This window comes from Scomber japonicus, chromosome 4 (genome assembly GCF_027409825.1).
Source record: "Scomber japonicus isolate fScoJap1 chromosome 4, fScoJap1.pri, whole genome shotgun sequence".
NCBI classification, from domain to species: Eukaryota; Metazoa; Chordata; class Actinopteri; order Scombriformes; family Scombridae; genus Scomber; species Scomber japonicus.
The window spans coordinates 33,188,173-33,198,582 of NC_070581.1; the positions used below are offsets into that span (position 1 = coordinate 33,188,173).

General features: G+C 37.8%; 1 long non-coding RNA gene across 1 annotated transcript; it reads right to left on the reverse strand.

Annotated features, from left to right (window-relative positions):
* Positions 1 to 319: 319 nt before the first annotated feature.
* LOC128356790 (uncharacterized) lies at positions 320 to 1,986 on the reverse strand. The gene is made up of 3 exons (XR_008321198.1): positions 1,921 to 1,986; positions 456 to 493; positions 320 to 357 (listed from the first exon to the last, which is right to left on the reverse strand). It is a non-coding gene; the product is annotated as an uncharacterized LOC128356790 (long non-coding RNA).
* Between the last annotated feature and the right edge of the window lie 8,424 nt (positions 1,987 to 10,410).

Here is a 10,410-nt window from a genome sequence, read left to right on the forward strand (position 1 = left end):
AACAGTTGCGTACAGAGGCTGTGAATCTACTTTGGCATCAGTGCGTCTCCGAGGTGCAGAGTAGATAACGTTATCGGCCTGACCAGAGGGGGCGCTGCTGAGTGAGGAGGCAGCTCTGTTGGAAAGTATAGACGACTTCACTCCACTCATCTTCAGTCTGGAAGAGAGAAAGAGCTCAAGGTTTATTTCTTATAGACTGTTTTAGTCTTAATAACAACATTTTTTGTCTTTACATACATTTCTTACTTTGCTCAGAGGACGGGATGCTGAGGCAGTGGCTACGCTATACATAACCAAGGTTTGGACTGAAGGAGATCTGCTCTGATCCTCTCTGATCTCCTCATACAGCCGTCTGGTCTGCAGCAGAAGAAGAAGACAGGTTTGGTTTGTATTAATATCAGCTGATTTCACAAACAATAACGACGCTCAGATGTCACAAATTCACTTAAACTCACCTCTGTGACATTAGCAGACTCTGTTTCCTCAGGATGTTCTGAAAAACACGAGGATCATTAGAATAAGTAGAGGAGACCAGGCATGGTTGACCTTTCTGTCTGCAGCTTGGAGCTCCTTTAAAATAGTGCTTTCAAAATGTGATGCAAACTAATGACGTAATATTGTGTCTGCTATTAAATGGTGCAGCTGTTACCTCTGCAACACAAACAGAAAATGCATTAGTCTCAAACACAAGGAGTGAAATGTTACAATTAACCTCATAGTCTGTGTTACTTGTAACATACACATGAAATGTAACATCATGAAATAAGGATTATGACAAAAACTTAAGGTATTAAATACTTTTAAATCAACACTTAAATGACTCTAACATAATTGAAACGTGTCTATTTCAGTGTGTGTGTGTGTGTGTGTGTGTGTGTGTGTGTGTGTGTGTTAAACGTAATAATACAACTGAACAAACATCCACCTGCATCTTATAAACTTAGTATTTAACTTTGTGATAAATCATGACGTGAACTGTAACAACATTTAGTGTAAAATGAGACCAGCAGTGATGAAGCATCACATTTTAGTGTGACATGTAATATAGTTTCCACCTGTAGATTAATCTCATGTGGTTTTATCACTGTGTCATCACAGCAGTCTGGAGAACATCCAAAGAAATGCTTAAGTTTCCATTGTTTTCACATCATAACAGAGGAGGTACCAGGGCTGGTTGATGGTGTAACAGTCTGAACATAATTTGGTTGTTATGTCTCGTCAAATTTGTTAATTATGGTTATGTCAGGTCATGTCTAGTTTCGTTCGTGTGTGGGTTTTGTATGTTTCAGTTTAGTCAAGTCACTGATGTCCAGTCCTGTCATGCACTTCCTGTTTTATTTTGTACTCACCTTTTCCCCTCTCGTTTCAGATCCTGACTTCCTCCCTTTGTGCTTTCCCTCCATTGTGATTGTTAACCCCGCCCCTAATTGGTTCCACCTGTGTCCCCTTACCTCATGTTTAAATAGTCCTTGTCTCCCTTGGCTTGCTGTCAGTTCGTTTTTGTCTGTCTCCTATTCCAGTCATTCAGCATAAGAAAGCCAAGTTTTGAGTTCTGTTTTTTGAGTGTAGAAAGTCAAGTTTTGAGTTTTGTTCTTTGAGTGTTTTTCTCTCCTCCTAGTGAGTGTTTTTTGCTGTATTTTTAATCCTCCTTGGGAGTGTTTTTTGTTATTAAAATTCTTTGAGAAGCGCAATTGAGTCCTCTCTGTCTGGGTCAAGTTCATTACATTGGTCAGTTTTAAACTATTGTGAAGGCACACTGAGTCTCTGCCTGAACCATTAGGGAACACTATTCATCTTTAAAATAGACCAGCTGAGTACAAACTGCACATAGTTTGAAAGAATATTTGTTTCACATGTGAAAGCTTGTTTGAAGCACATTAACAGTCTTAATGTTTGTTAGAAATGGTTTCAGATGTTCACCTTTGGGTTTAGAGGCTCTTTTCTTGCAGAGTGTCAGCACAGCCACGGAGAACAGGAGCACGAAGATGAACAGAGTCAGACCCACGTACAGCGGCACACCTGTTGTAGATTGAACAGTAGAAACAGGTTTGTGTTTGGATCAAGTTTGGATACACCTCCTCATTCAAAGGTTTTTCTTTATTTCTAGGTTTTCTATTTTGTAAGACAAAGGTTTGGATCCACCCCCTCATTCAAATAAAACAATAAGAAAAATATCAAAACTATAAAAAAAAACACATTTAATATCATCATGTAGCAACAAAGAAAGTATATTGTGTTAAATCAGATTCATCACATGATATATTTGTTTGTTTTTTATTTGAGCTATTATCATTTTTAGTACATGTATATTATTATTTTTTAATGCAGTGACAGGAGCTGCTGAGAAACAGTATTTCATCTCATTCTATGTTTTTCAAATACTCAGAAATGACAATAACGTGAATCTCGAATCTTGTTAATAGAAAATCATTCCAGGTGATGACCTAATGAAGCTGGTTATGATATTGACAATTATTGTGCAAAGCAGTCATAAAGGCAAACAGTGGCTACTTTGAGGAACCTAAAATATGAAAGATATTTGGAGGGGTTTGTTCATTAAAGTAAATGTACCCGAACCTCCATCTGTTGTTGTCTCAGTTTGCTCCTGTTCAGACTGTTCAGTGGTTTCAGTGGAAGATGCTGAAGATGTGGAGCTTCTTGTGGAACTCTGTGTTGGTGTTTTTGTTTTTGTTGTTGTTGTTTTTGTTGCTGTTGTTGGTGTTGTTGATGGTGAAGGTTTGACAGTCGGCTTTGGTTTTGAAGGGGGCGGAGCTGTGAACATTAAAAAAGAAACACCGATACAAAATAAATCCTGATGAGAAAAATAAAATGCTCCTTTAGCTGACCGGCTGCTTATAAAAACAATGGCAACATTAAATTGAAATAGTCAGTTTATTATTTTCATTCCTAGAAACACTGAGACAGTAAATGAACACTGACTGTATCAATCTTCACACTGATTATTGGACCAAATATCAGGTTATTAAAATATCAGCTGCAGTCAGAAAAATGTTTCCTCTGACCTCCAGACACATGAAGAAACATTTTCATGACTTTCAGTAGAAACTCACCATCTGTGACGATGATCTGAACGTCCTGGCTGTACCTTGGCAAAATATAGGTGTACAAACCACACCAGTAATGTCCAGAGTCAGATTTTCTCAGCTGTGTGATGGTCACATCCAGACGACTTCCTCCACTTGTCTCATAATATGTCATGCTGTATCTGCCACTTTGGAAATGGACACCCTCTCTTTCAAAAATGTATTGTTTACATTTGACCTTACAGAAGTACTTCCACCTTCCAGTCGTCTCAAAGAAACATTTAACTGTGATACTTCGTCCTTCAGTTCCTGTATAAATGGGGGTGTGTGCATTGATGAGACCAATGTTTCCATCCTGCAGCACTGTTGGAAAAAAACAAAATAGTCAATAATGAACATTTCCACACTGATCCACAGAGTCACACTGGGAGCTGCCCAGTTCAACCAGTCTGTGATTTGACTTGATTTATTCTGTCAGGAAGGACTCGATGGATGCAGCATAAACTCTCACATTTTTCTGATGATTTGATTCAATTTAAAAGTTTTAAATTACATCTTTGTCCTCATTCATTTGTCTTTTATTTCTCCAGATGTATTTTTATGAAGTTTTGTTTCTTTTACATTTTGTTTTGATGCCTTTTATGTTTTATCTAAAGCACTTTGAATTGCCTGTTGCCTCTAACTACTGCTGTTACAATACATTTGTTAGTTTGAATTAATAAAAAAACTAAATAATTGAATTGTCTGGTGCTGAAATAAACCTGCCTGTATGATCACTTGTTCCTTCTATTTCCGCAACATAATACACTCCCACTAACTATTGCTGTTACTATACATTTGGTAGTTTGAATTAGTAAGAATAAATAAATAAATAAATAAAGTTGAAGTAAAATCACATTTAATTATCCCTCTTTAAAGTCAAAAATAATTGTCTACCTTTTTAAAAATATATTATTAGTAGTTTTGTATTAGAATGAAGAACAAGTTGATTTGTGTGTATCAGTGTTTGATTGACATTAGCTGACAGTCTGCATGTTACACTGTACAGAAAACACTGCTGTAGCTACAAGTCATAGACAGACAGTGAGTTGCTGACAGGAAGTTTGAGGAACAAAAATGAAACAAGCATCTAAACGGTCCAAGAGACATTTTCAGTTATGCTAACATGCAGTTTAATGTGCTGCAGCATTAATTAGCGATCCGTCCGGTTAAATCTCTTTTCCAGGTTAATGTTTGTTTGGTGGCTCGTTCAACGAGCTGCAGGACAAGACGTGTTTTCATGTTTATAAGTTAGATGAGAAGAAGACTTCATGTGGGTTGTTGCTCAGAGTCTGTGACTCCTTCTGCCACTTTGTTGTTATTGATTTTATATGGGTTGAATTGAATTAAAGACTCCAGCTTTAGGCTGGGCAATATATCGATATTATATTAATATCATGATATGAAATTAGAAATCTTCTTAGATTTTGAATATTGTAATATCATAATATAGCATTAGTGTTTTAAAGGCAGTAAAGTTTCGTCCAGCTCTGCTACAGCTACATAAGTGGATGATGGAACAATATAAATTATAATCATGTAAAACTAGAGAATGTCATCATTAAATCTAATTATCTAGAATATACATTTCTCCTTTTTTCAGATTTCTTTTCTCAAAAGACATGTTTGTGATGTAGCATTATGTCGTTTAATTTTCAGTGAATTTTTTATTTAATAAACATTGATTGTTTGTCCCTAACTGACCCCTAAATCCTTCTATTTAACACTTTCACACAGCTGGAGGTAAACATCTGTATGTTTGTGTTTGTCACCTGCCTATTAAAATCTTGAAACGCGCCCTTAAAATAACAGTGAAATATGCGCCAGTGACTTCAGACCTGGTTTTTGTTGGTCAGTAGCGCAATCGCTTTCCTCTGCCTCAAAATAGCAACGTGCTACCAATGCGCCTGACCACATCTCATTTTGAGACCAACCGAGGCGCACAGACTGGTGCAAGTGCATTTCCTATTTAGACAACGTGGGCGAGAAAATGACAACTGCACCGGGGGAAACTAACAAAGACACAAGCCCACCATGAATGAACTGAATGGTTCACTAACCACCAAACGGACAAAAACCCGCTGTGTTCACTCTGTAGTCTTGAAATGCTTTTAGACTTCAGCTGCTACTCATATGTTTCTCTGCTCCTCAGTAAGAAGTTATATTTATTTAGTCAAATGTACCAGAAAGAGTTTCAAAAGCAGTTAAGCTAAAACAGTCAGACTGAAGCAACAGAACAAACATTTTGTTATGAATAAGGTCAAAAATACAACACAAAGAAACTGAATTCTGCTTCATATAAAACAAACAGTTAGAAGAGTTGATTTTAGATCAATGTGAAAAGGATCATTTCTGGATGTGAGCCGGTAGCTCATTGGCCAAGACGCAACTTAACCACTACATCCGTGGTTTGACTACGGCCTCTCCCCACAGAGCCCTTGTTTCCTGTCTACTCTCTACTGTCACTGTAATAAACACTTAGTCACAAACTGTCAAATGAACTGAAGTAAAACCTGTTTGCATGCAAAAATAACAAGAATTACTGATAATTCTCAGTGTTTAAACCCTTCAATGTTACAAGTGCTGCTAATGACTGACATCTTAAAGTGACTCTGTTCATCATGTTTAACCACAGAAATGTGTTCACATGTATCCCTCACCCCAACTTTAAATAAAGAATATAACATAATATATAAAAATAGGAAGTGAATGTACTCACTGAGGAAGAAAAAGCAGATCAAAGCGTGACAACCGTTCATCTTACGCTCTGATAGTTTAATCCTTTCTTCCGTCTTCACTTGCAAACCAGGAACTTGTCTCTCACTTCTCTAAATGATGGCGCCCCTCCTCCAAACAACCACAAACACCTCTACTCTCCTCCCCTCTGTCTCTATTTATACTGCAGCTCTGCAAATACATGCAAGGCTGCAAGGATTAGTGCAATGTTTGCTATTATGAAATAATTATTTTAGAAAGATAAGTAGATTGACTTTATTGTCACTGTATATTCATGCAATTAAATTAAAATTGCTACTCTGTGGAGTCTTTGATAATGTCTTCACCACTCTCTGGAGCTCTTTCTTATCTGCAGCAGAGCAGCCTGTGTATCACACCATCATGCAGTAAGTTAGCAGGCTCTCTATGGTCGCCTGGTAAAAGGCCACCAGCACCTTCCTTTTGGTGTTGAGCCTCATTAGCACTCTCAGGAAGTGCAGTCTTTGCTCTGCTCTCTTGATGGTTGCTGTGGCGTTGGCGGACCAGGAGAGGCCTTTGGGTATTAGACGTACATAGAGGGGCAAGATATGTGTCATGTTTCCTCCTGAAGTCCAGTATTAACTCTTTGGTCTCTGTGGTGTTCCGTGTCAGGTTGTTCACTGAACACCAATCAGACAGTCTCTGAATCTCATCCCTATATGCTGACTCATCTTCCCCAGCGATGAGGCCAAGACAGTTTTGGTTATGGTGTTGGACGAGTGGGCTGGTTTGCAGTCGTAGGTGTAGAAGGAATACAAGAGGAGGAGCACACAACGTTGGGGTTCGCCAATGCTTAGTGTGACGGAGGAACAGATGTGAGGACCATTTTTCACTCTGCAGGCGATTTGTGAGGAAGTCTTCGATCCATATGCAGGTGGAGATGGAGACGTCTAAGTCTTGTAGTTAGCTGGTTAAGATGTCTGAGATGATGGTATTGAATGCTGAGGTAGAGTCACATGTTCCAGGTGGTTCTGTGAGAATAGTGGCTTGAAAAGAAAGACACCCCCCTACATATTTGTTCATTCAGATTAATATTTACTGCTTACTATGTTTTATTTATTTATAAGTAGTTATTGTGGCTCCAAATAAATTACATAGGCATTGTATAAAGAAGTAATTACTGAGTTGCACCACAAGAGGGAGTTTTTGGTCGTTCTCTGTCAGGGGAAACCAGAACATTGTTGTCTGTGTATATTTTCAGGTAAGGACGCAGTAAAAGGATCAGTGAATAAGGGGAGGTTGGCCATTTACCCATTTTGTTGTGTGTTTGTTAAAGTTTAGTTGGTTGTTGACATACCCTGTTAGAAGCTAAGCTAACATTTAACATTGCTAATAGGACCCAGTGGTGGTACGTGTGTTGTATTTCTTGCTTGTGCCATGCAGAGACCTATAAACAGTGTAGCAAGTGTACAGGAACCACATTACTTTATTTAGAGTCATTTTATTGTTTGTGTCACAGTTTTGTGTTAAGTGTATTTAACTAATTTGGGATCAGTCATTTAGCCGAGTACATCGTTGTGTTGTACTGATAAAATAGCGACAGAAGCTGGTTACTCACAATGAGCTGCTATATGTATTTTCAGATATCAGTGAAGTCATCATACAACTCTAAGCGCACTGTGAGTGTTTCATTCAAGTGTGCTACAGTTCAGTACTATGTGGTTTGCGATGGCGTCTTCAGTGGATCAATTAGCTCTGTAAGCAAACTGATGAGGGTCGAATGTGGGAGGGAGGATTGTTTTTAGGTGGTGCAGGACTACTTTCTAAAAGGACTTCATGATCATTGGAGTGAGTGCTACTGGGCTGTAATCATTCAGGTCCACGGAGAAAGGCCTTTTGGTTGCTGCTTCTCAGTTGTGATGATTTGATGCTTTTCAGTGTCGTACATGAAAATAAACTAAATTTCTTTGGGTTTTAGACTTTTTATCAAACAACATTTTAAGACATCACCATCGGATCCTAGAAAATATTATGCACATTTCTTACTGGTTGATTTTAAAGTTTATGGACAAAACAAGGAAATAATGAGCAGAATGGTTAATAAAATGAATTGCTTGAAAGGTGTAATATTTCAAAAATAGAAAAGCAGCACATCCCTAACATTAATACTTCATTATTTGTAATAAATACATCACTACAAAGAGTTTGGAGCAGGGTGACGCCCTCGCCTTTGAAGGCAGCATTTCTACAAACATTCACATCAAATTTTGTAACTTTTAAATCTTTCAATCAATCTTTATTGATATAGACCCTCTACACATAGAGCAGGTCTAGACCGTATACTTTAAATTTAAATTAAATACATCCAACATTTCCTCATGAGCAAGCACGTGGCAGAGGCAAGGAAAAACTCCCTTTCACAGGGGTTAAAGCAAAAAAAAAACCTGAACGTGAACTTGTGTGTGTGTGTGTGGTCGGTCCTGTGGTGTCCATGCCACATTGGCAGGGTAAAACAAAAAAAAAACATTTTATGGAAATTAATGTTTGCAGATTATGGTGGGCCTTTTGAAACTGCAGTAACAAAAATGGTCAGTAGTAGGCAGTAATACTCCACCTCATTACAATATGGTACTAACACATGTAGAATTTAGGATTACTTTTGATATACAGCTAACATCAGCTAATGTTTGGTTGTACCTTAGCACACTGCTAACGTTAGCTGCCTGTTAACGTGCAGAGTCAGACAGCTGTAGTAACAACTCTGCTGCTACTTTACAGCTAACATCACAATAACAGCATATCTTGACAAACTAGACAGTGAGCTGAATGTCCAGACAGGTAACATTACTGTTTATGTGAAGCACAGCAGAGCTGATGTTACTCACCTGTCCGATTTCACTCTCCGGTCTGTCTGATCCACCGCCGGTTAGAAAACCACCGATGTGTCCGCAGGTCCTTGTCTGGTCAAAGTTCTTATATTTCATTTTTTGTCCTTCTGACCTTCTCCTCTCTGGATGTTTCTCGGTCACTCTCTCCTTCTCCACTTTAATTGTCCGTACCACATTCACTGTTTCTCGCTCTGGCCTCCTCCATTTGACGCTCTTAACATCACTTGGTGCTACGCGCCGACTAGTGGTGTGTAGGCTGTACTGCTACTGCAGCCAGGCAGCGTGAGCCTGAGAGCCTGTGAGCCTGAGCTCAAGGCAAAGGAAAGGTGAAGTTACAGAAATCTTTTCTACGCATTTACAGATCTGCCACGGCAGAAGTGTAGCAAAAATCACGTGTAAAAAGACAGCCAGTCGAGAGCTCTTGCCTGAGTTATATGTGATGACAGACATTTACAGATCTTTGCATGCATTTGCAGATTTGTCTTCTGAATACAGACATACCTTTTTTTTTTTTTTTTTTTTTTTTTTTACACACACACACAAATCTGGTTACACACACACACACACACACACACGCACACGCACACACACACACACACACACACAGATCGAGATATGCTTTTGCAAATAGTATTGCTGCAGTAGTAGCTCCATAATATGATGCTTTTCAGTGTCATACATGAAAATTAACTACATTTTTTTGGATTTTGGACTTTTTTATCAAACATTTAAGACATCACCATGGGATCTCACTGGGTTTTTTTTTTAAGTTTATGGACAAAACAAGGAAATAATGAGCAGAATGGTTGATGAAATGAATTGCTTGAAACGTTTAATATTTAAAAAATAGAAAAGCAGCACATTCCTAACATTAAATGTATCACAACAAAGAGTTCGGAGCAGGGTGACGCCCTCGCCTTTGAAGGGAGCATTTCTACAAACATCCACTTCAGGTTTTGTAACTTTAATCTTTTTCAATCAATCAACCTTTATAGACATAGTCCCTCTACACATAGAGCAGGTCTATACCATATTCTTTAAATTTAAATTAAATACACCAAACATTTCATGAGCAAGCATGTGGCAGAGGCAAGGAAAAACTAACATAGATATTCAACATCATGGCAGTATATAAATAACAGAAAACCACAAAGAGCATAATGTGTTCACTTAAAAATATATGAATAATCTTAAAAACTATTACATTTTTTTGCTGGTAACCAGTGGAGGAAGTCGAGACTGGATAAAATGTTCTACAGAGGTCAAAAAGAAAGAAAATATTTGAGGCAGAACGGCACAATTTAAGATTTTATAAAATAAATAAATTGACAATATTGATATTATTGCGATATCCATAGAAAATAAAAATAATCAGTCAAATCATCTTTAAGTTTGTTAACTCTGTTTAACTTCTCTTCTGGCAGATTAATTACACTCAAAATAAAAGTGTAGAGAGGTGGAGAGACAGTCTGTAACAATCACAGTACAAAAAGGACAATTACACTTAACAGATATTTATAAAGGAAACCAGAAAAAATGAGAAACTAAAGATCAGAGTCAAAGGTTAATACAGCAACTATGTCATAAAACTACAGATGTAAGCAGAAACATTCAAAGTGGATCATCATCATTACGTAAACCTCACAGTTATCATCCACAGACATTAAAATTCATTCTTACTCCTCAAGCAGTAAAAGTCTTAACCTGAAGCATGCTGTTGTGATTAATGACTTCTTATCAGATGT